Source organism: Daphnia pulicaria, unplaced genomic scaffold, assembly GCF_021234035.1.
Source record: "Daphnia pulicaria isolate SC F1-1A unplaced genomic scaffold, SC_F0-13Bv2 h1tg000057l, whole genome shotgun sequence".
NCBI classification, from domain to species: Eukaryota; Metazoa; Arthropoda; class Branchiopoda; order Diplostraca; family Daphniidae; genus Daphnia; species Daphnia pulicaria.
The window spans coordinates 13,200-39,898 of record NW_025804784.1 but is presented as its reverse complement, the minus strand read 5'-3'; the positions used below and the strand labels follow the sequence as shown (position 1 = coordinate 39,898).

The window sequence follows — 26,699 nt, the reverse complement described above, 5'->3', positions numbered from 1 at the left end:
ATTCAATGAACAAACATTTCTGTCACTTTGAAGTGATTTTCTATTCATCCATTGGGACTGGGAGGGTAAATTTTCATTTTTGAATGTCAACGGCCATATCACGTAGAACGCACCTGGTCTCGTCAGCTCCCAGAAGTTAAGTTACGTCGAGTCCCGTTAGTACTTGGAAGGGTGACCGCTTGGGAATACGGGATGTCGTTGGCGATGGATAGTTTGTTTTCAATAACAAATTTCTTGACATTTTTTTTCAATCACGATGGTTACCAGTCCAATTTCGTAGATGAAACATTTCAATGCCTTAGAGATAGGTTCAATTCATCTATAAGAATGATTCTGGATCAATTCCATTGAGAGTTTGTCAAATTTTATCGCGTTATTAATCGTGATGGTTACCAGTCCAAATTCGTAGATCAAAAATTTCAATGACATAGGGATAGGTTCAATTCATCTATAGGAATGATTCTGGATGAATTTCATTGCGAGTTTTTCAAAGTTGATCGCGCTTTTTATTCGCGATGGTTACCAGTCAAAATTCAATGAACAAACATTTCTGTCACTTTGAAGTGATTTTCTATTCATCCATTGGGACTGGGAGGGTAAATTTTCATTTTTGAATGTCAACGGCCATATCACGTAGAACGCACCTGGTCTCGTCAGCTCCCAGAAGTTAAGTTACGTCGAGTCCCGTTAGTACTTGGAAGGGTGACCGCTTGGGAATACGGGATGTCGTTGGCGATGAATAGTTTGTTTTCAATAAAAAATTTCTTGAAATTTTTTTTCAATAACGATGGTTACCAGTCCAATTTCGTAGATGAAACATTTCAATGCCTTAGAGATAGGTTCAATTCATCTATAAGAATGATTCTGGATCAATTCCATTGAGAGTTTGTCAAATTTTATCGCGTTATTAATCGTGATGGTTACCAGTCCAAATTCGTAGATCAAAAATTTCAATGACATAGGGATAGGTTCAATTCATCTATAGGAATGATTCTGGATGAATTTCATTGCGAGTTTTTCAAAGTTGATCGCGCTTTTTATTCGCGATGGTTACCAGTCCAAATTCAATGAACAAACATTTCTGTCACTTTGAAGTGATTTTCTATTCATCCATTGGGACTGGGAGGGTAAATTTTCATTTTTGAATGTCAACGGCCATATCACGTAGAACGCACCTGGTCTCGTCAGCTCCCAGAAGTTAAGTTACGTCGAGTCCCGTTAGTACTTGGAAGGGTGACCGCTTGGGAATACGGGATGTCGTTGGCGATGGATAGTTTGTTTTCAATAACAAATTTCTTGAAATTTTTTTTCAATAACGATGGTTACCAGTCAAATTTCGTAGATGAAACATTTCAATGCCTTAGAGATAGGTTCAATGCATCTATAAGAATGATTCTGGATCAATTCCATTGAGAGTTTGTCAAATTTTATCGCGTTTTTTAATCGTGATGGTTACCAGTCCAAATTCGTAGATAAAAAATTTCAATGACATAGGGATAGGTTCAATTCATCTATAGGAATGATTCTGGATGAATTTCATTGCGAGTTTTTCAAAGTTGATCGCGCTTTTTATTTGCGATGGTTACCAGTCCAAATTCAAAGAACAAACATTTCTGTCACTTTGAAGTGATTTTCTATTCATCCATTGGGACTGGGAGGGTAAATTTTCATTTTTGAATGTCAACGGCCATATCACGTAGAACGCACCTGGTCTCGTCAGCTCCCAGAAGTTAAGTTACGTCGAGTTCCGTTAGTACTTGGAAGGGTGACCGCTTGGGAATACGGGATGTCGTTGGCGATGGATAGTTTGTTTTCAATAACAAATTTCTTGACATTTTTTTTCAATCACGATGGTTACCAGTCAAATTTCGTAGATGAAACATTTCAATGACATAGAGATAGGTTCAATGCATCTATAAGAATGATTCTGGATCAATTCCATTGAGAGTTTGTCAAATTTTATCGCGTTTTTTAATCGTGATGGTTACCAGTCCAAATTCGTAGATAAAAAATTTCAATGACATAGGGATAGGTTCAATTCATCTATAGGAATGATTCTGGATGAATTTCATTGCGAGTTTTTCAAAGTTGATCGCGCTTTTTATTTGCGATGGTTACCAGTCCAAATTCAAAGAACAAACATTTCTGTCACTTTGAAGTGATTTTCTATTCATCCATTGGGACTGGGAGGGTAAATTTTCATTTTTGAATGTCAACGGCCATATCACGTAGAACGCACCTGGTCTCGTCAGCTCCCAGAAGTTAAGTTACGTCGAGTTCCGTTAGTACTTGGAAGGGTGACCGCTTGGGAATACGGGATGTCGTTGGCGATGGATAGTTTGTTTTCAATAACAAATTTCTTGACATTTTTTTTCAATCACGATGGTTACCAGTCCAATTTCGTAGATGAAACATTTCAATGCCTTAGAGATAGGTTCAATTCATCTATAAGAATGATTCTGGATCAATTCCATTGAGAGTTTGTCAAATTTTATCGCGTTATTAATCGTGATGGTTACCAGTCCAAATTCGTAGATCAAAAATTTCAATGACATAGGGATAGGTTCAATTCATCTATAGGAATGATTCTGGATGAATTTCATTGCGAGTTTTTCAAAGTTGATCGCGCTTTTTATTCGCGATGGTTACCAGTCCAAATTCAATGAACAAACATTTCTGTCACTTTGAAGTGATTTTCTATTCATCCATTGGGACTGGGAGGGTAAATTTTCATTTTTGAATGTCAACGGCCATATCACGTAGAACGCACCTGGTCTCGTCAGCTCCCAGAAGTTAAGTTACGTCGAGTCCCGTTAGTACTTGGAAGGGTGACCGCTTGGGAATACGGGATGTCGTTGGCGATGGATAGTTTGTTTTCAATAACAAATTTCTTGAAATTTTTTTTCAATAACGATGGTTACCAGTCAAATTTCGTAGATGAAACATTTCAATGCCTTAGAGATAGGTTCAATGCATCTATAAGAATGATTCTGGATCAATTCCATTGAGAGTTTGTCAAATTTTATCGCGTTTTTTAATCGTGATGGTTACCAGTCCAAATTCGTAGATAAAAAATTTCAATGACATAGGGATAGGTTCAATTCATCTATAGGAATGATTCTGGATGAATTTCATTGCGAGTTTTTCAAAGTTGATCGCGCTTTTTATTTGCGATGGTTACCAGTCCAAATTCAAAGAACAAACATTTCTGTCACTTTGAAGTGATTTTCTATTCATCCATTGGGACTGGGAGGGTAAATTTTCATTTTTGAATGTCAACGGCCATATCACGTAGAACGCACCTGGTCTCGTCAGCTCCCAGAAGTTAAGTTACGTCGAGTTCCGTTAGTACTTGGAAGGGTGACCGCTTGGGAATACGGGATGTCGTTGGCGATGGATAGTTTGTTTTCAATAACAAATTTCTTGACATTTTTTTTCAATCACGATGGTTACCAGTCCAATTTCGTAGATGAAACATTTCAATGCCTTAGAGATAGGTTCAATGCATCTATAAGAATGATTCTGGATCAATTCCATTGAGAGTTTGTCAAATTTTATCGCGTTTTTTAATCGTGATGGTTACCAGTCCAAATTCGTAGATCAAAAATGTCAATGACATAGGGATAGGTTCAATTCATCTATAGGAATGATTCTGGATGAATTTCATTGCGAGTTTTTCAAAGTTGATCGCGCTTTTTATTTGCGATGGTTACCAGTCCAAATTCAAAGAACAAACATTTCTGTCACTTTGAAGTGATTTTCTATTCATCCATTGGGACTGGGAGGGTAAATTTTCATTTTTGAATGTCAACGGCCATATCACGTAGAACGCACCTGGTCTCGTCAGCTCCCAGAAGTTAAGTTACGTCGAGTCCCGTTAGTACTTGGAAGGGTGACCGCTTGGGAATACGGGATGTCGTTGGCGATGGATAGTTTGTTTTCAATAACAAATTTCTTGAAATTTTTTTTCAATAACGATGGTTACCAGTCAAATTTCGTAGATGAAACATTTCAATGCCTTAGAGATAGGTTCAATGCATCTATAAGAATGATTCTGGATCAATTCCATTGAGAGTTTGTCAAATTTTATCGCGTTTTTTAATCGTGATGGTTACCAGTCCAAATTCGTAGATCAAAAATTTCAATGACATAGGGATAGGTTCAATTCATCTATAGGAATGATTCTGGATGAATTTCATTGCGAGTTTTTCAAAGTTGATCGCGCTTTTTATTTGCGATGGTTACCAGTCCAAATTCAAAGAACAAACATTTCTGTCACTTTGAAGTGATTTTCTATTCATCCATTGGGACTGGGAGGGTAAATTTTCATTTTTGAATGTCAACGGCCATATCACGTAGAACGCACCTGGTCTCGTCAGCTCCCAGAAGTTAAGTTACGTCGAGTTCCGTTAGTACTTGGAAGGGTGACCGCTTGGGAATACGGGATGTCGTTGGCGATGGATAGTTTGTTTTCAATAACAAATTTCTTGACATTTTTTTTCAATCACGATGGTTACCAGTCCAATTTCGTAGATGAAACATTTCAATGCCTTAGAGATAGGTTCAATGCATCTATAAGAATGATTCTGGATCAATTCCATTGAGAGTTTGTCAAATTTTATCGCGTTTTTTAATCGTGATGGTTACCAGTCCAAATTCGTAGATCAAAAATGTCAATGACATAGGGATAGGTTCAATTCATCTATAGGAATGATTCTGGATGAATTTCATTGCGAGTTTTTCAAAGTTGATCGCGCTTTTTATTTGCGATGGTTACCAGTCCAAATTCAAAGAACAAACATTTCTGTCACTTTGAAGTGATTTTCTATTCATCCATTGGGACTGGGAGGGTAAATTTTCATTTTTGAATGTCAACGGCCATATCACGTAGAACGCACCTGGTCTCGTCAGCTCCCAGAAGTTAAGTTACGTCGAGTCCCGTTAGTACTTGGAAGGGTGACCGCTTGGGAATACGGGATGTCGTTGGCGATGGATAGTTTGTTTTCAATAACAAATTTCTTGAAATTTTTTTTCAATAACGATGGTTACCAGTCAAATTTCGTAGATGAAACATTTCAATGCCTTAGAGATAGGTTCAATGCATCTATAAGAATGATTCTGGATCAATTCCATTGAGAGTTTGTCAAATTTTATCGCGTTTTTTAATCGTGATGGTTACCAGTCCAAATTCGTAGATCAAAAATTTCAATGACATAGGGATAGGTTCAATTCATCTATAGGAATGATTCTGGATGAATTTCATTGCGAGTTTTTCAAAGTTGATCGCGCTTTTTATTTGCGATGGTTACCAGTCCAAATTCAAAGAACAAACATTTCTGTCACTTTGAAGTGATTTTCTATTCATCCATTGGGACTGGGAGGGTAAATTTTCATTTTTGAATGTCAACGGCCATATCACGTAGAACGCACCTGGTCTCGTCAGCTCCCAGAAGTTAAGTTACGTCGAGTTCCGTTAGTACTTGGAAGGGTGACCGCTTGGGAATACGGGATGTCGTTGGCGATGGATAGATTGTTTTCAATAACAAATTTCTTGACATTTTTTTTCAATAACGATGGTTACCAGTCCAATTTCGTAGATGAAACATTTCAATGCCTTAGAGATAGGTTCAATTCATCTATAAGAATGATTCTGGATCAATTCCATTGAGAGTTTGTCAAATTTTATCGCGTTATTAATCGTGATGGTTACCAGTCCAAATTCGTAGATCAAAAATTTCAATGACATAGGGATAGGTTCAATTCATCTATAGGAATGATTCTGGATGAATTTCATTTCGAGTTTTTCAAAGTTGATCGCGCTTTTTATTTGCGATGGTTACCAGTCCAAATTCAAAGAACAAACATTTCTGTCACTTTGAAGTGATTTTCTATTCATCCATTGGGACTGGGAGGGTAAATTTTCATTTTTGAATGTCAACGGCCATATCACGTAGAACGCACCTGGTCTCGTCAGCTCCCAGAAGTTAAGTTACGTCGAGTCCCGTTAGTACTTGGAAGGGTGACCGCTTGGGAATACGGGATGTCGTTGGCGATGGATAGTTTGTTTTCAATAACAAATTTCTTGAAATTTTTTTTCAATAACGATGGTTACCAGTCAAATTTCGTAGATGAAACATTTCAATGCCTTAGAGATAGGTTCAATGCATCTATAAGAATGATTCTGGATCAATTCCATTGAGAGTTTGTCAAATTTTATCGCGTTTTTTAATCGTGATGGTTACCAGTCCAAATTCGTAGATCAAAAATTTCAATGACATAGGGATAGGTTCAATTCATCTATAGGAATGATTCTGGATGAATTTCATTGCGAGTTTTTCAAAGTTGATCGCGCTTTTTATTTGCGATGGTTACCAGTCCAAATTCAAAGAACAAACATTTCTGTCACTTTGAAGTGATTTTCTATTCATCCATTGGGACTGGGAGGGTAAATTTTCATTTTTGAATGTCAACGGCCATATCACGTAGAACGCACCTGGTCTCGTCAGCTCCCAGAAGTTAAGTTACGTCGAGTTCCGTTAGTACTTGGAAGGGTGACCGCTTGGGAATACGGGATGTCGTTGGCGATGGATAGATTGTTTTCAATAACAAATTTCTTGACATTTTTTTTCAATAACGATGGTTACCAGTCCAATTTCGTAGATGAAACATTTCAATGCCTTAGAGATAGGTTCAATTCATCTATAAGAATGATTCTGGATCAATTCCATTGAGAGTTTGTCAAATTTTATCGCGTTATTAATCGTGATGGTTACCAGTCCAAATTCGTAGATCAAAAATTTCAATGACATAGGGATAGGTTCAATTCATCTATAAGAATGATTCTGGATCAATTCCATTGAGAGTTTGTCAAATTTTATCGCGTTATTAATCGTGATGGTTACCAGTCCAAATTCGTAGATAAAAAATGTCAATGACATAGGGATAGGTTCAATTCATCTATAGGAATGATTCTGGATGAATTTCATTGCGAGTTTTTCAAAGTTGATCGCGCTTTTTATTTGCGATGGTTACCAGTCCAAATTCAAAGAACAAACATTTCTGTCACTTTGAAGTGATTTTCTATTCATCCATTGGGACTGGGAGGGTAAATTTTCATTTTTGAATGTCAACGGCCATATCACGTAGAACGCACCTGGTCTCGTCAGCTCCCAGAAGTTAAGTTACGTCGAGTCCCGTTAGTACTTGGAAGGGTGACCGCTTGGGAATACGGGATGTCGTTGGCGATGGATAGTTTGCTTTCAATAACAAATTTCTTGAAATTTTTTTTCAATAACGATGGTTACCAGTCAAATTTCGTAGATGAAACATTTCAATGCCTTAGAGATAGGTTCAATGCATCTATAAGAATGATTCTGGATCAATTCCATTGAGAGTTTGTCAAATTTTATCGCGTTTTTTAATCGTGATGGTTACCAGTCCAAATTCGTAGATCAAAAATTTCAATGACATAGGGATAGGTTCAATTCATCTATAGGAATGATTCTGGATGAATTTCATTGCGAGTTTTTCAAAGTTGATCGCGCTTTTTATTCGCGATGGTTACCAGTCAAAATTCAATGAACAAACATTTCTGTCACTTTGAAGTGATTTTCTATTCATCCATTGGGACTGGGAGGGTAAATTTTCATTTTTGAATGTCAACGGCCATATCACGTAGAACGCACCTGGTCTCGTCAGCTCCCAGAAGTTAAGTTACGTCGAGTTCCGTTAGTACTTGGAAGGGTGACCGCTTGGGAATACGGGATGTCGTTGGCGATGGATAGATTGTTATCAATAACAAATTTCTTGACATTTTTTTTCAATCACGATGGTTACCAGTCCAATTTCGTAGATGAAACATTTCAATGCCTTAGAGATAGGTTCAATTCATCTATAAGAATGATTCTGGATCAATTCCATTGAGAGTTTGTCAAATTTTATCGCGTTATTAATCGTGATGGTTACCAGTCCAAATTCGTAGATCAAAAATTTCAATGACATAGGGATAGGTTCAATTCATCTATAGGAATGATTCTGGATGAATTTCATTGCGAGTTTTTCAAAGTTGATCGCGCTTTTTATTCGCGATGGTTACCAGTCCAAATTCAAAGAACAAACATTTCTGTCACTTTGAAGTGATTTTCTATTCATCCATTGGGACTGGGAGGGTAAATTTTCATTTTTGAATGTCAACGGCCATATCACGTAGAACGCACCTGGTCTCGTCAGCTCCCAGAAGTTAAGTTACGTCGAGTCCCGTTAGTACTTGGAAGGGTGACCGCTTGGGAATACGGGATGTCGTTGGCGATGAATAGTTTGTTTTCAATAAAAAATTTCTTGAAATTTTTTTTCAATAACGATGGTTACCAGTCCAATTTCGTAGATGAAACATTTCAATGCCTTAGAGATAGGTTCAATTCATCTATAAGAATGATTCTGGATCAATTCCATTGAGAGTTTGTCAAATTTTATCGCGTTTTTTAATCGTGATGGTTACCAGTCCAAATTCGTAGATAAAAAATGTCAATGACATAGGGATAGGTTCAATTCATCTATAGGAATGATTCTGGATGAATTTCATTGCGAGTTTTTCAAAGTTGATCGCGCTTTTTATTTGCGATGGTTACCAGTCCAAATTCAAAGAACAAACATTTCTGTCACTTTGAAGTGATATTCTATTCATCCATTGGGACTGGGAGGGTAAATTTTCATTTTTGAATGTCAACGGCCATATCACGTAGAACGCACCTGGTCTCGTCAGCTCCCAGAAGTTAAGTTACGTCGAGTCCCGTTAGTACTTGGAAGGGTGACCGCTTGGGAATACGGGATGTCGTTGGCGATGAATAGTTTGTTTTCAATAAAAAATTTCTTGACATTTTTTTTCAATCACGATGGTTACCAGTCCAATTTCGTAGATGAAACATTTCAATGCCTTCGAGATAGGTTCAATTCATCTATAAGAATGATTCTGGATCAATTCCATTGAGAGTTTGTCAAATTTTATCGCGTTTTTTAATCGTGATGGTTACCAGTCCAAATTCGTAGATCAAAAATTTCAATGACATAGGGATAGGTTCAATTCATCTATAGGAATGATTCTGGATGAATTTCATTGCGAGTTTTTCAAAGTTGATCGCGCTTTTTATTCGCGATGGTTACCAGTCCAAATTCAATGAACAAACATTTCTGTCACTTTGAAGTGATTTTCTATTCATCCATTGGGACTGGGAGGGTAAATTTTCATTTTTGAATGTCAACGGCCATATCACGTAGAACGCACCTGGTCTCGTCAGCTCCCAGAAGTTAGGTTACGTCGAGTTCCGTTAGTACTTGGAAGGGTGACCGCTTGGGAATACGGGATGTCGTTGGCGATGGATAGTTTGTTTTCAATAACAAATTTCTTGACATTTTTTTTCAATCACGATGGTTACCAGTCCAATTTCGTAGATGAAACATTTCAATGCCTTAGAGATAGGTTCAATTCATCTATAAGAATGATTCTGGATCAATTCCATTGAGAGTTTGTCAAATTTTATCGCGTTATTAATCGTGATGGTTACCAGTCCAAATTCGTAGATCAAAAATTTCAATGACATAGGGATAGGTTCAATTCATCTATAGGAATGATTCTGGATGAATTTCATTGCGAGTTTTTCAAAGTTGATCGCGCTTTTTATTTGCGATGGTTACCAGTCCAAATTCAAAGAACAAACATTTCTGTCACTTTGAAGTGATTTTCTATTCATCCATTGGGACTGGGAGGGTAAATTTTCATTTTTGAATGTCAACGGCCATATCACGTAGAACGCACCTGGTCTCGTCAGCTCCCAGAAGTTAAGTTACGTCGAGTTCCGTTAGTACTTGGAAGGGTGACCGCTTGGGAATACGGGATGTCGTTGGCGATGGATAGATTGTTTTCAATAACAAATTTCTTGACATTTTTTTTCAATCACGATGGTTACCAGTCCAATTTCGTAGATGAAACATTTCAATGCCTTAGAGATAGGTTCAATTCATCTATAAGAATGATTCTGGATCAATTCCATTGAGAGTTTGTCAAATTTTATCGCGTTATTAATCGTGATGGTTACCAGTCCAAATTCGTAGATCAAAAATTTCAATGACATAGGGATAGGTTCAATTCATCTATAGGAATGATTCTGGATGAATTTCATTGCGAGTTTTTCAAAGTTGATCGCGCTTTTTATTCGCGATGGTTACCAGTCCAAATTCAAAGAACAAACATTTCTGTCACTTTGAAGTGATTTTCTATTCATCCATTGGGACTGGGAGGGTAAATTTTCATTTTTGAATGTCAACGGCCATATCACGTAGAACGCACCTGGTCTCGTCAGCTCCCAGAAGTTAAGTTACGTCGAGTCCCGTTAGTACTTGGAAGGGTGACCGCTTGGGAATACGGGATGTCGTTGGCGATGAATAGTTTGTTTTCAATAAAAAATTTCTTGAAATTTTTTTTCAATAACGATGGTTACCAGTCCAATTTCGTAGATGAAACATTTCAATGCCTTAGAGATAGGTTCAATTCATCTATAAGAATGATTCTGGATCAATTCCATTGAGAGTTTGTCAAATTTTATCGCGTTTTTTAATCGTGATGGTTACCAGTCCAAATTCGTAGATAAAAAATGTCAATGACATAGGGATAGGTTCAATTCATCTATAGGAATGATTCTGGATGAATTTCATTGCGAGTTTTTCAAAGTTGATCGCGCTTTTTATTTGCGATGGTTACCAGTCCAAATTCAAAGAACAAACATTTCTGTCACTTTGAAGTGATTTTCTATTCATCCATTGGGACTGGGAGGGTAAATTTTCATTTTTGAATGTCAACGGCCATATCACGTAGAACGCACCTGGTCTCGTCAGCTCCCAGAAGTTAAGTTACGTCGAGTCCCGTTAGTACTTGGAAGGGTGACCGCTTGGGAATACGGGATGTCGTTGGCGATGAATAGTTTGTTTTCAATAAAAAATTTCTTGACATTTTTTTTCAATCACGATGGTTACCAGTCCAATTTCGTAGATGAAACATTTCAATGCCTTAGAGATAGGTTCAATTCATCTATAAGAATGATTCTGGATCAATTCCATTGAGAGTTTGTCAAATTTTATCGCGTTTTTTAATCGTGATGGTTACCAGTCCAAATTCGTAGATCAAAAATTTCAATGACATAGGGATAGGTTCAATTCATCTATAGGAATGATTCTGGATGAATTTCATTGCGAGTTTTTCAAAGTTGATCGCGCTTTTTATTCGCGATGGTTACCAGTCCAAATTCAATGAACAAACATTTCTGTCACTTTGAAGTGATTTTCTATTCATCCATTGGGACTGGGAGGGTAAATTTTCATTTTTGAATGTCAACGGCCATATCACGTAGAACGCACCTGGTCTCGTCAGCTCCCAGAAGTTAGGTTACGTCGAGTTCCGTTAGTACTTGGAAGGGTGACCGCTTGGGAATACGGGATGTCGTTGGCGATGGATAGTTTGTTTTCAATAACAAATTTCTTGACATTTTTTTTCAATCACGATGGTTACCAGTCCAATTTCGTAGATGAAACATTTCAATGCCTTAGAGATAGGTTCAATTCATCTATAAGAATGATTCTGGATCAATTCCATTGAGAGTTTGTCAAATTTTATCGCGTTATTAATCGTGATGGTTACCAGTCCAAATTCGTAGATCAAAAATTTCAATGACATAGGGATAGGTTCAATTCATCTATAGGAATGATTCTGGATGAATTTCATTGCGAGTTTTTCAAAGTTGATCGCGCTTTTTATTCGCGATGGTTACCAGTCCAAATTCAATGAACAAACATTTCTGTCACTTTGAAGTGATTTTCTATTCATCCATTGGGACTGGGAGGGTAAATTTTCATTTTTGAATGTCAACGGCCATATCACGTAGAACGCACCTGGTCTCGTCAGCTCCCAGAAGTTAAGTTACGTCGAGTCCCGTTAGTACTTGGAAGGGTGACCGCTTGGGAATACGGGATGTCGTTGGCGATGAATAGTTTGTTTTCAATAACAAATTTCTTGACATTTTTTTTCAATCACGATGGTTACCAGTCCAATTTCGTAGATGAAACATTTCAATGCCTTAGAGATAGGTTCAATTCATCTATAAGAATGATTCTGGATCAATTCCATTGAGAGTTTGTCAAATTTTATCGCGTTATTAATCGTGATGGTTACCAGTCCAAATTCGTAGATCAAAAATTTCAATGACATAGGGATAGGTTCAATTCATCTATAGGAATGATTCTGGATGAATTTCATTGCGAGTTTTTCAAAGTTGATCGCGCTTTTTATTCGCGATGGTTACCAGTCCAAATTCAATGAACAAACATTTCTGTCACTTTGAAGTGATTTTCTATTCATCCATTGGGACTGGGAGGGTAAATTTTCATTTTTGAATGTCAACGGCCATATCACGTAGAACGCACCTGGTCTCGTCAGCTCCCAGAAGTTAAGTTACGTCGAGTCCCGTTAGTACTTGGAAGGGTGACCGCTTGGGAATACGGGATGTCGTTGGCGATGAATAGTTTGTTTTCAATAAAAAATTTCTTGAAATTTTTTTTCAATAACGATGGTTACCAGTCCAATTTCGTAGATGAAACATTTCAATGCCTTAGAGATAGGTTCAATTCATCTATAAGAATTATTCTGGATCAATTCCATTGAGAGTTTGTCAAATTTTATCGCGTTATTAATCGTGATGGTTACCAGTCCAAATTCGTAGATCAAAAATTTCAATGACATAGGGATAGGTTCAATTCATCTATAGGAATGATTCTGGATGAATTTCATTGCGAGTTTTTCAAAGTTGATCGCGCTTTTTATTCGCGATGGTTACCAGTCCAAATTCAATGAACAAACATTTCTGTCACTTTGAAGTGATTTTCTATTCATCCATTGGGACTGGGAGGGTAAATTTTCATTTTTGAATGTCAACGGCCATATCACGTAGAACGCACCTGGTCTCGTCAGCTCCCAGAAGTTAAGTTACGTCGAGTCCCGTTAGTACTTGGAAGGGTGACCGCTTGGGAATACGGGATGTCGTTGGCGATGAATAGTTTGTTTTCAATAAAAAATTTCTTGAAATTTTTTTTCAATAACGATGGTTACCAGTCCAATTTCGTAGATGAAACATTTCAATGCCTTAGAGATAGGTTCAATTCATCTATAAGAATGATTCTGGATCAATTCCATTGAGAGTTTGTCAAATTTTATCGCGTTTTTTAATCGTGATGGTTACCAGTCCAAATTCGTAGATCAAAAATTTCAATGACATAGGGATAGGTTCAATTCATCTATAGGAATGATTCTGGATGAATTTCATTGCGAGTTTTTCAAAGTTGATCGCGCTTTTTATTCGCGATGGTTACCAGTCCAAATTCAATGAACAAACATTTCTGTCACTTTGAAGTGATTTTCTATTCATCCATTGGGAATGGGAGGGTAAATTTTCATTTTTGAATGTCAACGGCCATATCACGTAGAACGCACCTGGTCTCGTCAGCTCCCAGAAGTTAAGTTACGTCGAGTCCCGTTAGTACTTGGAAGGGTGACCGCTTGGGAATACGGGATGTCGTTGGCGATGAATAGTTTGATTTCAATAACAAATTTCTTGAAATTTTTTTTCAATAACGATGGTTACCAGTCCAATTTCGTAGATGAAACATTTCAATGCCTTAGAGATAGGTTCAATTCATCTATAAGAATGATTCTGGATCAATTCCATTGAGAGTTTGTCAAATTTTATCGCGTTTTTTAATCGTGATGGTTACCAGTCCAAATTCGTAGATCAAAAATTTCAATGACATAGGGATAGGTTCAATTCATCTATAGGAATGATTCTGGATGAATTTCATTGCGAGTTTTTCAAAGTTGATCGCGCTTTTTATTCGCGATGGTTACCAGTCCAAATTCAATGAACAAACATTTCTGTCACTTTGAAGTGATTTTCTATTCATCCATTGGGAATGGGAGGGTAAATTTTCATTTTTGAATGTCAACGGCCATATCACGTAGAACGCACCTGGTCTCGTCAGCTCCCAGAAGTTAAGTTACGTCGAGTCCCGTTAGTACTTGGAAGGGTGACCGCTTGGGAATACGGGATGTCGTTGGCGATGAATAGTTTGATTTCAATAACAAATTTCTTGAAATTTTTTTTCAATAACGATGGTTACCAGTCCAATTTCGTAGATGAAACATTTCAATGCCTTAGAGATAGGTTCAATTCATCTATAAGAATGATTCTGGATCAATTCCATTGAGAGTTTGTCAAATTTTATCGCGTTTTTTAATCGTGATGGTTACCAGTCCAAATTCGTAGATCAAAAATTTCAATGACATAGGGATAGGTTCAATTCATCTATAGGAATGATTCTGGATGAATTTCATTGCGAGTTTTTCAAAGTTGATCGCGCTTTTTATTCGCGATGGTTACCAGTCCAAATTCAATGAACAAACATTTCTGTCACTTTGAAGTGATTTTCTATTCATCCATTGGGAATGGGAGGGTAAATTTTCATTTTTGAATGTCAACGGCCATATCACGTAGAACGCACCTGGTCTCGTCAGCTCCCAGAAGTTAAGTTACGTCGAGTCCCGTTAGTACTTGGAAGGGTGACCGCTTGGGAATACGGGATGTCGTTGGCGATGAATAGTTTGATTTCAATAACAAATTTCTTGAAATTTTTTTTCAATAACGATGGTTACCAGTCCAATTTCGTAGATGAAACATTTCAATGCCTTAGAGATAGGTTCAATTCATCTATAAGAATGATTCTGGATCAATTCCATTGAGAGTTTGTCAAATTTTATCGCGTTTTTTAATCGTGATGGTTACCAGTCCAAATTCGTAGATCAAAAATTTCAATGACATAGGGATAGGTTCAATTCATCTATAGGAATGATTCTGGATGAATTTCATTGCGAGTTTTTCAAAGTTGATCGCGCTTTTTATTCGCGATGGTTACCAGTCCAAATTCAATGAACAAACATTTCTGTCACTTTGAAGTGATTTTCTATTCATCCATTGGGAATGGGAGGGTAAATTTTCATTTTTGAATGTCAACGGCCATATCACGTAGAACGCACCTGGTCTCGTCAGCTCCCAGAAGTTAAGTTACGTCGAGTCCCGTTAGTACTTGGAAGGGTGACCGCTTGGGAATACGGGATGTCGTTGGCGATGAATAGTTTGATTTCAATAACAAATTTCTTGAAATTTTTTTTCAATAACGATGGTTACCAGTCCAATTTCGTAGATGAAACATTTCAATGCCTTAGAGATAGGTTCAATTCATCTATAAGAATGATTCTGGATCAATTCCATTGAGAGTTTGTCAAATTTTATCGCGTTTTTTAATCGTGATGGTTACCAGTCCAAATTCGTAGATCAAAAATTTCAATGACATAGGGATAGGTTCAATTCATCTATAGGAATGATTCTGGATGAATTTCATTGCGAGTTTTTCAAAGTTGATCGCGCTTTTTATTCGCGATGGTTACCAGTCCAAATTCAATGAACAAACATTTCTGTCACTTTGAAGTGATTTTCTATTCATCCATTGGGAATGGGAGGGTAAATTTTCATTTTTGAATGTCAACGGCCATATCACGTAGAACGCACCTGGTCTCGTCAGCTCCCAGAAGTTAAGTTACGTCGAGTCCCGTTAGTACTTGGAAGGGTGACCGCTTGGGAATACGGGATGTCGTTGGCGATGAATAGTTTGATTTCAATAACAAATTTCTTGAAATTTTTTTTCAATAACGATGGTTACCAGTCCAATTTCGTAGATGAAACATTTCAATGCCTTAGAGATAGGTTCAATTCATCTATAAGAATGATTCTGGATCAATTCCATTGAGAGTTTGTCAAATTTTATCGCGTTTTTTAATCGTGATGGTTACCAGTCCAAATTCGTAGATCAAAAATTTCAATGACATAGGGATAGGTTCAATTCATCTATAGGAATGATTCTGGATGAATTTCATTGCGAGTTTTTCAAAGTTGATCGCGCTTTTTATTCGCGATGGTTACCAGTCCAAATTCAATGAACAAACATTTCTGTCACTTTGAAGTGATTTTCTATTCATCCATTGGGAATGGGAGGGTAAATTTTCATTTTTGAATGTCAACGGCCATATCACGTAGAACGCACCTGGTCTCGTCAGCTCCCAGAAGTTAAGTTACGTCGAGTCCCGTTAGTACTTGGAAGGGTGACCGCTTGGGAATACGGGATGTCGTTGGCGATGAATAGTTTGATTTCAATAACAAATTTCTTGAAATTTTTTTTCAATAACGATGGTTACCAGTCCAATTTCGTAGATGAAACATTTCAATGCCTTAGAGATAGGTTCAATTCATCTATAAGAATGATTCTGGATCAATTCCATTGAGAGTTTGTCAAATTTTATCGCGTTTTTTAATCGTGATGGTTACCAGTCCAAATTCGTAGATCAAAAATTTCAATGACATAGGGATAGGTTCAATTCATCTATAGGAATGATTCTGGATGAATTTCATTGCGAGTTTTTCAAAGTTGATCGCGCTTTTTATTCGCGATGGTTACCAGTCCAAATTCAATGAACAAACATTTCTGTCACTTTGAAGTGATTTTCTATTCATCCATTGGGACTGGGAGGGTAAATTTTCATTTTTGAATGTCAACGGCCATATCACGTAGAACGCACCTGGTCTCGTCAGCTCCCAGAAGTTAAGTTACGTCGAGTCCCGTTAGTACTTGGAAGGGTGACCGCTTGGGAATACGGGATGTCGTTGGCGATGAATAGTTTGTTTTCAATAAAAAATTTCTTGAAATTTTTTTTCAATAACGATGGTTACCAGTCCAATTTCGTAGATGAAACATTTCAATGCCTTAGAGATAGGTTCAATTCATCTATAAGAATGATTCTGGATCAATTCCATTGAGAGTTTGTCAAATTTTATCGCGTTATTAATCGTGATGGTTACCAGTCCAAATTCGTAGATCAAAAATTTCAATGACATAGGGATAGGTTCAATTCATCTATAGGAATGATTCTGGATGAATTTCATTGCGAGTTTTTCAAAGTTGATCGCGCTTTTTATTCGCGATGGTTACCAGTCCAAATTCAATGAACAAACATTTCTGTCACTTTGAAGTGATTTTCTATTCATCCATTGGGACTGGGAGGGTAAATTTTCATTTTTGAATGTCAACGGCCATATCACGTAGAACGCACCTGGTCTCGTCAGCTCCCAGAAGTTAAGTTACGTCGAGTCCCGTTAGTACTTGGAAGGGTGACCGCTTGGGAATACGGGATGTCGTTGGCGATGAATAGTTTGTTTTCAATAAAAAATTTCTTGAAATTTTTTTTCAATAACGATGGTTACCAGTCCAATTTCGTAGATGAAACATTTCAATGCCTTAGAGATAGGTTCAATTCATCTATAAGAATGATTCTGGATCAATTCCATTGAGAGTTTGTCAAATTTTATCGCGTTTTTTAATCGTGATGGTTACCAGTCCAAATTCGTAGATCAAAAATTTCAATGACATAGGGATAGGTTCAATTCATCTATAGGAATGATTCTGGATGAATTTCATTGCGAGTTTTTCAAAGTTGATCGCGCTTTTTATTCGCGATGGTTACCAGTCCAAATTCAATGAACAAACATTTCTGTCACTTTGAAGTGATTTTCTATTCATCCATTGGGACTGGGAGGGTAAATTTTCATTTTTGAATGTCAACGGCCATATCACGTAGAACGCACCTGGTCTCGTCAGCTCCCAGAAGTTAAGTTACGTCGAGTCCCGTTAGTACTTGGAAGGGTGACCGCTTGGGAATACGGGATGTCGTTGGCGATGAATAGTTTGTTTTCAATAAAAAATTTCTTGAAATTTTTTTTCAATAACGATGGTTACCAGTCCAATTTCGTAGATGAAACATTTCAATGCCTTAGAGATAGGTTCAATTCATCTATAAGAATGATTCTGGATCAATTCCATTGAGAGTTTGTCAAATTTTATCGCGTTTTTTAATCGTGATGGTTACCAGTCCAAATTCGTAGATCAAAAATTTCAATGACATAGGGATAGGTTCAATTCATCTATAGGAATGATTCTGGATGAATTTCATTGCGAGATTTTCAAAGTTGATCGCGCTTTTTATTCGCGATGGTTACCAGTCCAAATTCAATGAACAAACATTTCTGTCACTTTGAAGTGATTTTCTATTCATCCATTGGGACTGGGAGGGTAAATTTTCATTTTTGAATGTCAACGGCCATATCACGTAGAACGCACCTGGTCTCGTCAGCTCCCAGAAGTTAAGTTACGTCGAGTCCCGTTAGTACTTGGAAGGGTGACCGCTTGGGAATACGGGATGTCGTTGGCGATGGATAGTTTGTTTTCAATAACAAATTTCTTGACATTTTTTTTTTCAATCACGATGGTTACCAGTCCAATTTCGTAGATGAAACATTTCAATGCCTTAGAGATAGGTTCAATTCATCTATAAGAATTATTCTGGATCAATTCCATTGAGAGTTTGTCAAATTTTATCGCGTTATTAATCGTGATGGTTACCAGTCCAAATTCGTAGATCAAAAATTTCAATGACATAGGGATAGGTTCAATTCATCTATAGGAATGATTCTGGATGAATTTCATTGCGAGTTTTTCAAAGTTGATCGCGCTTTTTATTCGCGATGGTTACCAGTCCAAATTCAATGAACAAACATTTCTGTCACTTTGAAGTGATTTTCTATTCATCCATTGGGACTGGGAGGGTAAATTTTCATTTTTGAATGTCAACGGCCATATCACGTAGAACGCACCTGGTCTCGTCAGCTCCCAGAAGTTAAGTTACGTCGAGTCCCGTTAGTACTTGGAAGGGTGACCGCTTGGGAATACGGGATGTCGTTGGCGATGAATAGTTTGTTTTCAATAAAAAATTTCTTGACATTTTTTTTCAATAACGATGGTTACCAGTCCAATTTCGTAGATGAAACATTTCAATGCCTTAGAGATAGGTTCAATTCATCTATAAGAATGATTCTGGATCAATTCCATTGAGAGTTTGTCAAATTTTATCGCGTTTTTTAATCGTGATGGTTACCAGTCCAAATTCGTAGATCAAAAATTTCAATGACATAGGGATAGGTTCAATTCATCTATAGGAATGATTCTTGATGAATTTCATTGCGAGATTTTCAAAGTTGATCGCGCTTTTTATTCGCGATGGTTACCAGTCCAAATTCAATGAACAAACATTTCTGTCACTTTGAAGTGATTTTCTATTCATCCATTGGGACTGGGAGGGTAAATTTTCATTTTTGAATGTCAACGGCCATATCACGTAGAACGCACCTGGTCTCGTCAGCTCCCAGAAGTTAAGTTACGTCGAGTCCCGTTAGTACTTGGAAGGGTGACCGCTTGGGAATACGGGATGTCGTTGGCGATGAATAGTTTGTTTTCAATAACAAATTTCTTGACATTTTTTTTCAATCACGATGGTTACCAGTCCAATTTCGTAGATGAAACATTTCAATGCCTTAGAGATAGGTTCAATTCATCTATAAGAATTATTCTGGATCAATTCCATTGAGAGTTTGTCAAATTTTATCGCGTTATTAATCGTGATGGTTACCAGTCCAAATTCGTAGATCAAAAATTTCAATGACATAGGGATAGGTTCAATTCATCTATAGGAATGATTCTGGATGAATTTCATTGCGAGTTTTTCAAAGTTGATCGCGCTTTTTATTCGCGATGGTTACCAGTCCAAATTCAATGAACAAACATTTCTGTCACTTTGAAGTGATTTTCTATTCATCCATTGGGACTGGGAGGGTAAATTTTCATTTTTGAATGTCAACGGCCATATCACGTAGAACGCACCTGGTCTCGTCAGCTCCCAGAAGTTAAGTTACGTCGAGTCCCGTTAGTACTTGGAAGGGTGACCGCTTGGGAATACGGGATGTCGTTGGCGATGAATAGTTTGTTTTCAATAAAAAATTTCTTGACATTTTTTTTCAATAACGATGGTTACCAGTCCAATTTCGTAGATGAAACATTTCAATGCCTTAGAGATAGGTTCAATTCATCTATAAGAATTATTCTGGATCAATTCCATTGAGAGTTTGTCAAATTTTATCGCGTTATTAATCGTGATGGTTACCAGTCCAAATTCGTAGATCAAAAATTTCAATGACATAGGGATAGGTTCAATTCATCTATAGGAATGATTCTGGATGAATTTCATTGCGAGTTTTTCAAAGTTGATCGCGCTTTTTATTCGCGATGGTTACCAGTCCAAATTCAATGAACAAACATTTCTGTCACTTTGAAGTGATTTTCTATTCATCCATTGGGACTGGGAGGGTAAATTTTCATTTTTGAATGTCAACGGCCATATCACGTAGAACGCACCTGGTCTCGTCAGCTCCCAGAAGTTAAGTTACGTCGAGTCCCGTTAGTACTTGGAAGGGTGACCGCTTGGGAATACGGGATGTCGTTGGCGATGAATAGTTTGTTTTCAATAAAAAATTTCTTGACATTTTTTTTCAATAACGATGGTTACCAGTCCAATTTCGTAGATGAAACATTTCAATGCCTTAGAGATAGGTTCAATTCATCTATAAGAATGATTCTGGATCAATTCCATTGAGAGTTTGTCAAATTTTATCGCGTTTTTTAATCGTGATGGTTACCAGTCCAAATTCGTAGATCAAAAATTTCAATGACATAGGGATAGGTTCAATTCATCTATAGGAATGATTCTTGATGAATTTCATTGCGAGATTTTCAAAGTTGATCGCGCTTTTTATTCGCGATGGTTACCAGTCCAAATTCAATGAACAAACATTTCTGTCACTTTGAAGTGATTTTCTATTCATCCATTGGGACTGGGAGGGTAAATTTTCATTTTTGAATGTCAACGGCCATATCACGTAGAACGCACCTGGTCTCGTCAGCTCCCAGAAGTTAAGTTACGTCGAGTCCCGTTAGTACTTGGAAGGGTGACCGCTTGGGAATACGGGATGTCGTTGGCGATGAATAGTTTGTTTTCAATAAAAAATTTCTTGACATTTTTTTTCAATAACGATGGTTACCAGTCCAATTTCGTAGATGAAACATTTCAATGCCTTAGAGATAGGTTCAATTCATCTATAAGAATGATTCTGGATCAATTCCATTGAGAGTTTGTCAAATTTTATCGCGTTTTTTAATCGTGATGGTTACCAGTCCAAATTCGTAGATCAAAAATTTCAATGACATAGGGATAGGTTCAATTCATCTATAGGAATGATTCTTGATGAATTTCATTGCGAGATTTTCAAAGTTGATCGCGCTTTTTATTCGCGATGGTTACCAGTCCAAATTCAATGAACAAACATTTCTGTCACTTTGAAGTGATTTTCTATTCATCCATTGGGACTGGGAGGGTAAATTTTCATTTTTGAATGTCAACGGCCATATCACGTAGAACGCACCTGGTCTCGTCAGCTCCCAGAAGTTAAGTTACGTCGAGTCCCGTTAGTACTTGGAAGGGTGACCGCTTGGGAATACGGGATGTCGTTGGCGATGAATAGTTTGTTTTCAATAACAAATTTCTTGACATTTTTTTTCAATCACGATGGTTACCAGTCCAATTTCGTAGATGAAACATTTCAATGCCTTAGAGATAGGTTCAATTCATCTATAAGAATTATTCTGGATCAATTCCATTGAGAGTTTGTCAAATTTTATCGCGTTATTAATCGTGATGGTTACCAGTCCAAATTCGTAGATCAAAAATTTCAATGACATAGGGATAGGTTCAATTCATCTATAGGAATGATTCTGGATGAATTTCATTGCGAGTTTTTCAAAGTTGATCGCGCTTTTTATTCGCGATGGTTACCAGTCCAAATTCAATGAACAAACATTTCTGTCACTTTGAAGTGATTTTCTATTCATCCATTGGGACTGGGAGGGTAAATTTTCATTTTTGAATGTCAACGGCCATATCACGTAGAACGCACCTGGTCTCGTCAGCTCCCAGAAGTTAAGTTACGTCGAGTCCCGTTAGTACTTGGAAGGGTGACCGCTTGGGAATACGGGATGTCGTTGGCGATGGATAGTTTGTTTTCAATAACAAATTTCTTGACATTTTTTTTTTCAATCACGATGGTTACCAGTCCAATTTCGTAGATGAAACATTTCAATGCCTTAGAGATAGGTTCAATTCATCTATAAGAATTATTCTGGATCAATTCCATTGAGAGTTTGTCAAATTTTATCGCGTTATTAATCGTGATGGTTACCAGTCCAAATTCGTAGATCAAAAATTTCAATGACATAGGGATAGGTTCAATTCATCTATAGGAATGATTCTGGATGAATTTCATTGCGAGTTTTTCAAAGTTGATCGCGCTTTTTATTCGCGATGGTTACCAGTCCAAATTCAATGAACAAACATTTCTGTCACTTTGAAGTGATTTTCTATTCATCCATTGGGACTGGGAGGGTAAATTTTCATTTTTGAATGTCAACGGCCATATCACGTAGAACGCACCTGGTCTCGTCAGCTCCCAGAAGTTAAGTTACGTCGAGTCCCGTTAGTACTTGGAAGGGTGACCGCTTGGGAATACGGGATGTCGTTGGCGATGAATAGTTTGTTTTCAATAAAAAATTTCTTGACATTTTTTTTCAATAACGATGGTTACCAGTCCAATTTCGTAGATGAAACATTTCAATGCCTTAGAGATAGGTTCAATTCATCTATAAGAATGATTCTGGATCAATTCCATTGAGAGTTTGTCAAATTTTATCGCGTTTTTTAATCGTGATGGTTACCAGTCCAAATTCGTAGATCAAAAATTTCAATGACATAGGGATAGGTTCAATTCATCTATAGGAATGATTCTTGATGAATTTCATTGCGAGATTTTCAAAGTTGATCGCGCTTTTTATTCGCGATGGTTACCAGTCCAAATTCAATGAACAAACATTTCTGTCACTTTGAAGTGATTTTCTATTCATCCATTGGGACTGGGAGGGTAAATTTTCATTTTTGAATGTCAACGGCCATATCACGTAGAACGCACCTGGTCTCGTCAGCTCCCAGAAGTTAAGTTACGTCGAGTCCCGTTAGTACTTGGAAGGGTGACCGCTTGGGAATACGGGATGTCGTTGGCGATGAATAGTTTGTTTTCAATAACAAATTTCTTGACATTTTTTTTCAATCACGATGGTTACCAGTCCAATTTCGTAGATGAAACATTTCAATGCCTTAGAGATAGGTTCAATTCATCTATAAGAATTATTCTGGATCAATTCCATTGAGAGTTTGTCAAATTTTATCGCGTTATTAATCGTGATGGTTACCAGTCCAAATTCGTAGATCAAAAATTTCAATGACATAGGGATAGGTTCAATTCATCTATAGGAATGATTCTGGATGAATTTCATTGCGAGTTTTTCAAAGTTGATCGCGCTTTTTATTCGCGATGGTTACCAGTCCAAATTCAATGAACAAACATTTCTGTCACTTTGAAGTGATTTTCTATTCATCCATTGGGACTGGGAGGGTAAATTTTCATTTTTGAATGTCAACGGCCATATCACGTAGAACGCACCTGGTCTCGTCAGCTCCCAGAAGTTAAGTTACGTCGAGTCCCGTTAGTACTTGGAAGGGTGACCGCTTGGGAATACGGGATGTCGTTGGCGATGAATAGTTTGTTTTCAATAAAAAATTTCTTGAAATTTTTTTTCAATAACGATGGTTACCAGTCCAATTTCGTAGATGAAACATTTCAATGCCTTAGAGATAGGTTCAATTCATCTATAAGAATGATTCTGGATCAATTCCATTGAGAGTTTGTCAAATTTTATCGCGTTTTTTAATCGTGATGGTTACCAGTCCAAATTCGTAGATCAAAAATTTCAATGACATAGGGATAGGTTCAATTCATCTATAGGAATGATTCTGGATGAATTTCATTGCGAGTTTTTCAAAGTTGATCGCGCTTTTTATTCGCGATGGTTACCAGTCAAAATTCAATGAACAAACATTTCTGTCACTTTGAAGTGATTTTCTATTCATCCATTGGGACTGGGAGGGTAAATTTTCATTTTTGAATGTCAACGGCCATATCACGTAGAACGCACCTGGTCTCGTCAGCTCCCAGAAGTTAAGTTACGTCGAGTCCCGTTAGTACTTGGAAGGGTGACCGCTTGGGAATACGGGATGTCGTTGGCGATGAATAGTTTGTTTTCAATAAAAAATTTCTTGAAATTTTTTTTCAATAACGATGGTTACCAGTCCAATTTCGTAGATGAAACATTTCAATGCCTTAGAGATAGGTTCAATTCATCTATAAGAATGATTCTGGATCAATTCCATTGAGAGTTTGTTAAATTTTATCGCGTTTTTTAATCGTGATGGTTACCAGTCCAAATTCGTAGATCAAAAATTTCAATGACATAGGGATAGGTTCAATTCATCTATAGGAATGATTCTGGATGAATTTCATTGCGAGTTTTTCAAAGTTGATCGCGCTTTTTATTCGCGATGGTTACCAGTCCAAATTCAATGAACAAACATTTCTGTCACTTTGAAGTGATTTTCTATTCATCCATTGGGACTGGGAGGGTAAATTTTCATTTTTGAATGTCAACGGCCATATCACGTAGAACGCACCTGGTCTCGTCAGCTCCCAGAAGTTAAGTTACGTCGAGTCCCGTTAGTACTTGGAAGGGTGACCGCTTGGGAATACGGGATGTCGTTGGCGATGAATAGTTTGTTTTCAATAACAAATTTCTTGACATTTTTTTTCAATCACGATGGTTACCAGTCCAATTTCGTAGATGAAACATTTCAATGCCTTAGAGATAGGTTCAATTCATCTATAAGAATTATTCTGGATCAATTCCATTGAGAGTTTGTCAAATTTTATCGCGTTATTAATCGTGATGGTTACCAGTCCAAATTCGTAGATCAAAAATTTCAATGACATAGGGATAGGTTCAATTCATCTATAGGAATGATTCTGGATGAATTTCATTGCGAGTTTTTCAAAGTTGATCGCGCTTTTTATTCGCGATGGTTACCAGTCCAAATTCAATGAACAAACATTTCTGTCACTTTGAAGTGATTTTCTATTCATCCATTGGGACTGGGAGGGTAAATTTTCATTTTTGAATGTCAACGGCCATATCACGTAGAACGCACCTGGTCTCGTCAGCTCCCAGAAGTTAAGTTACGTCGAGTCCCGTTAGTACTTGGAAGGGTGACCGCTTGGGAATACGGGATGTCGTTGGCGATGAATAGTTTGTTTTCAATAACAAATTTCTTGACATTTTTTTTCAATCACGATGGTTACCAGTCCAATTTCGTAGATGAAACATTTCAATGCCTTAGAGATAGGTTCAATTCATCTATAAGAATGATTCTGGATCAATTCCATTGAGAGTTTGTCAAATTTTATCGCGTTATTAATCGTGATGGTTACCAGTCCAAATTCGTAGATCAAAAATTTCAATGACATAGGGATAGGTTCAATTCATCTATAGGAATGATTCTGGATGAATTTCATTGCGAGTTTTTCAAAGTTGATCGCGCTTTTTATTCGCGATGGTTACCAGTCCAAATTCAATGAACAAACATTTCTGTCACTTTGAAGTGATTTTCTATTCATCCATTGGGACTGGGAGGGTAAATTTTCATTTTTGAATGTCAACGGCCATATCACGTAGAACGCACCTGGTCTCGTCAGCTCCCAGAAGTTAAGTTACGTCGAGTCCCGTTAGTACTTGGAAGGGTGACCGCTTGGGAATACGGGATGTCGTTGGCGATGAATAGTTTGTTTTCAATAACAAATTTCTTGACATTTTTTTTCAATCACGATGGTTACCAGTCCAATTTCGTAGATGAAACATTTCAATGCCTTAGAGATAGGTTCAATTCATCTATAAGAATTATTCTGGATCAATTCCATTGAGAGTTTGTCAAATTTTATCGCGTTATTAATCGTGATGGTTACCAGTCCAAATTCGTAGATCAAAAATTTCAATGACATAGGGATAGGTTCAATTCATCTATAGGAATGATTCTGGATGAATTTCATTGCGAGTTTTTCAAAGTTGATCGCGCTTTTTATTCGCGATGGTTACCAGTCCAAATTCAATGAACAAACATTTCTGTCACTTTGAAGTGATTTTCTATTCATCCATTGGGACTGGGAGGGTAAATTTTCATTTTTGAATGTCAACGGCCATATCACGTAGAACGCACCTGGTCTCGTCAGCTCCCAGAAGTTAAGTTACGTCGAGTCCCGTTAGTACTTGGAAGGGTGACCGCTTGGGAATACGGGATGTCGTTGGCGATGAATAGTTTGTTTTCAATAACAAATTTCTTGACATTTTTTTTCAATCACGATGGTTACCAGTCCAATTTCGTAGATGAAACATTTCAATGCCTTAGAGATAGGTTCAATTCATCTATAAGAATTATTCTGGATCAATTCCATTGAGAGTTTGTCAAATTTTATCGCGTTATTAATCGTGATGGTTACCAGTCCAAATTCGTAGATCAAAAATTTCAATGACATAGGGATAGGTTCAATTCATCTATAGGAATGATTCTGGATGAATTTCATTGCGAGTTTTTCAAAGTTGATCGCGCTTTTTATTCGCGATGG

General features: G+C 37.2%; 50 pseudogenes; all 50 read left to right on the top strand.

Annotated features, from left to right (window-relative positions):
- Positions 1 to 85: 85 nt before the first annotated feature.
- LOC124317127 lies at positions 86 to 204 on the top strand (annotated as a pseudogene).
- Positions 205 to 616: 412 nt separating this feature from the next.
- On the top strand, positions 617 to 735 carry LOC124317126 (annotated as a pseudogene).
- A 412-nt stretch (positions 736 to 1,147) lies between these two features.
- LOC124317125 lies at positions 1,148 to 1,266 on the top strand (annotated as a pseudogene).
- Positions 1,267 to 1,679: 413 nt separating this feature from the next.
- LOC124317579 lies at positions 1,680 to 1,798 on the top strand (annotated as a pseudogene).
- Positions 1,799 to 2,211: 413 nt separating this feature from the next.
- On the top strand, positions 2,212 to 2,330 carry LOC124317578 (annotated as a pseudogene).
- Positions 2,331 to 2,742: 412 nt separating this feature from the next.
- LOC124317123 lies at positions 2,743 to 2,861 on the top strand (annotated as a pseudogene).
- Positions 2,862 to 3,274: 413 nt separating this feature from the next.
- Positions 3,275 to 3,393, top strand: LOC124317576 (annotated as a pseudogene).
- A 413-nt stretch (positions 3,394 to 3,806) lies between these two features.
- LOC124317122 lies at positions 3,807 to 3,925 on the top strand (annotated as a pseudogene).
- A 413-nt stretch (positions 3,926 to 4,338) lies between these two features.
- LOC124317575 lies at positions 4,339 to 4,457 on the top strand (annotated as a pseudogene).
- A 413-nt stretch (positions 4,458 to 4,870) lies between these two features.
- Positions 4,871 to 4,989, top strand: LOC124317121 (annotated as a pseudogene).
- Positions 4,990 to 5,402: 413 nt separating this feature from the next.
- On the top strand, positions 5,403 to 5,521 carry LOC124317574 (annotated as a pseudogene).
- Positions 5,522 to 5,933: 412 nt separating this feature from the next.
- LOC124317120 lies at positions 5,934 to 6,052 on the top strand (annotated as a pseudogene).
- Positions 6,053 to 6,465: 413 nt separating this feature from the next.
- Positions 6,466 to 6,584, top strand: LOC124317573 (annotated as a pseudogene).
- Positions 6,585 to 7,125: 541 nt separating this feature from the next.
- Positions 7,126 to 7,244, top strand: LOC124317119 (annotated as a pseudogene).
- Positions 7,245 to 7,657: 413 nt separating this feature from the next.
- Positions 7,658 to 7,776, top strand: LOC124317572 (annotated as a pseudogene).
- Positions 7,777 to 8,188: 412 nt separating this feature from the next.
- Positions 8,189 to 8,307, top strand: LOC124317118 (annotated as a pseudogene).
- Positions 8,308 to 8,720: 413 nt separating this feature from the next.
- Positions 8,721 to 8,839, top strand: LOC124317117 (annotated as a pseudogene).
- Positions 8,840 to 9,252: 413 nt separating this feature from the next.
- LOC124317065 lies at positions 9,253 to 9,371 on the top strand (annotated as a pseudogene).
- Positions 9,372 to 9,783: 412 nt separating this feature from the next.
- On the top strand, positions 9,784 to 9,902 carry LOC124317571 (annotated as a pseudogene).
- A 412-nt stretch (positions 9,903 to 10,314) lies between these two features.
- Positions 10,315 to 10,433, top strand: LOC124317116 (annotated as a pseudogene).
- A 413-nt stretch (positions 10,434 to 10,846) lies between these two features.
- On the top strand, positions 10,847 to 10,965 carry LOC124317115 (annotated as a pseudogene).
- Positions 10,966 to 11,378: 413 nt separating this feature from the next.
- Positions 11,379 to 11,497, top strand: LOC124317064 (annotated as a pseudogene).
- A 412-nt stretch (positions 11,498 to 11,909) lies between these two features.
- LOC124317113 lies at positions 11,910 to 12,028 on the top strand (annotated as a pseudogene).
- A 412-nt stretch (positions 12,029 to 12,440) lies between these two features.
- Positions 12,441 to 12,559, top strand: LOC124317111 (annotated as a pseudogene).
- Positions 12,560 to 12,971: 412 nt separating this feature from the next.
- LOC124317110 lies at positions 12,972 to 13,090 on the top strand (annotated as a pseudogene).
- A 413-nt stretch (positions 13,091 to 13,503) lies between these two features.
- Positions 13,504 to 13,622, top strand: LOC124317109 (annotated as a pseudogene).
- A 413-nt stretch (positions 13,623 to 14,035) lies between these two features.
- Positions 14,036 to 14,154, top strand: LOC124317108 (annotated as a pseudogene).
- A 413-nt stretch (positions 14,155 to 14,567) lies between these two features.
- LOC124317107 lies at positions 14,568 to 14,686 on the top strand (annotated as a pseudogene).
- Positions 14,687 to 15,099: 413 nt separating this feature from the next.
- On the top strand, positions 15,100 to 15,218 carry LOC124317106 (annotated as a pseudogene).
- Positions 15,219 to 15,631: 413 nt separating this feature from the next.
- Positions 15,632 to 15,750, top strand: LOC124317105 (annotated as a pseudogene).
- A 413-nt stretch (positions 15,751 to 16,163) lies between these two features.
- LOC124317104 lies at positions 16,164 to 16,282 on the top strand (annotated as a pseudogene).
- Positions 16,283 to 16,695: 413 nt separating this feature from the next.
- LOC124317103 lies at positions 16,696 to 16,814 on the top strand (annotated as a pseudogene).
- A 412-nt stretch (positions 16,815 to 17,226) lies between these two features.
- Positions 17,227 to 17,345, top strand: LOC124317102 (annotated as a pseudogene).
- A 413-nt stretch (positions 17,346 to 17,758) lies between these two features.
- On the top strand, positions 17,759 to 17,877 carry LOC124317100 (annotated as a pseudogene).
- Positions 17,878 to 18,290: 413 nt separating this feature from the next.
- On the top strand, positions 18,291 to 18,409 carry LOC124317099 (annotated as a pseudogene).
- Positions 18,410 to 18,823: 414 nt separating this feature from the next.
- Positions 18,824 to 18,942, top strand: LOC124317098 (annotated as a pseudogene).
- A 413-nt stretch (positions 18,943 to 19,355) lies between these two features.
- LOC124317097 lies at positions 19,356 to 19,474 on the top strand (annotated as a pseudogene).
- A 412-nt stretch (positions 19,475 to 19,886) lies between these two features.
- Positions 19,887 to 20,005, top strand: LOC124317096 (annotated as a pseudogene).
- Positions 20,006 to 20,417: 412 nt separating this feature from the next.
- Positions 20,418 to 20,536, top strand: LOC124317095 (annotated as a pseudogene).
- A 413-nt stretch (positions 20,537 to 20,949) lies between these two features.
- Positions 20,950 to 21,068, top strand: LOC124317084 (annotated as a pseudogene).
- Positions 21,069 to 21,481: 413 nt separating this feature from the next.
- On the top strand, positions 21,482 to 21,600 carry LOC124317073 (annotated as a pseudogene).
- Positions 21,601 to 22,012: 412 nt separating this feature from the next.
- Positions 22,013 to 22,131, top strand: LOC124317061 (annotated as a pseudogene).
- A 414-nt stretch (positions 22,132 to 22,545) lies between these two features.
- On the top strand, positions 22,546 to 22,664 carry LOC124317048 (annotated as a pseudogene).
- Positions 22,665 to 23,077: 413 nt separating this feature from the next.
- Positions 23,078 to 23,196, top strand: LOC124317036 (annotated as a pseudogene).
- A 412-nt stretch (positions 23,197 to 23,608) lies between these two features.
- LOC124317025 lies at positions 23,609 to 23,727 on the top strand (annotated as a pseudogene).
- A 413-nt stretch (positions 23,728 to 24,140) lies between these two features.
- Positions 24,141 to 24,259, top strand: LOC124317014 (annotated as a pseudogene).
- Positions 24,260 to 24,672: 413 nt separating this feature from the next.
- LOC124317003 lies at positions 24,673 to 24,791 on the top strand (annotated as a pseudogene).
- Positions 24,792 to 25,203: 412 nt separating this feature from the next.
- LOC124316992 lies at positions 25,204 to 25,322 on the top strand (annotated as a pseudogene).
- Positions 25,323 to 25,734: 412 nt separating this feature from the next.
- LOC124316980 lies at positions 25,735 to 25,853 on the top strand (annotated as a pseudogene).
- A 412-nt stretch (positions 25,854 to 26,265) lies between these two features.
- On the top strand, positions 26,266 to 26,384 carry LOC124316969 (annotated as a pseudogene).
- Positions 26,385 to 26,699: the final 315 nt, after the last annotated feature.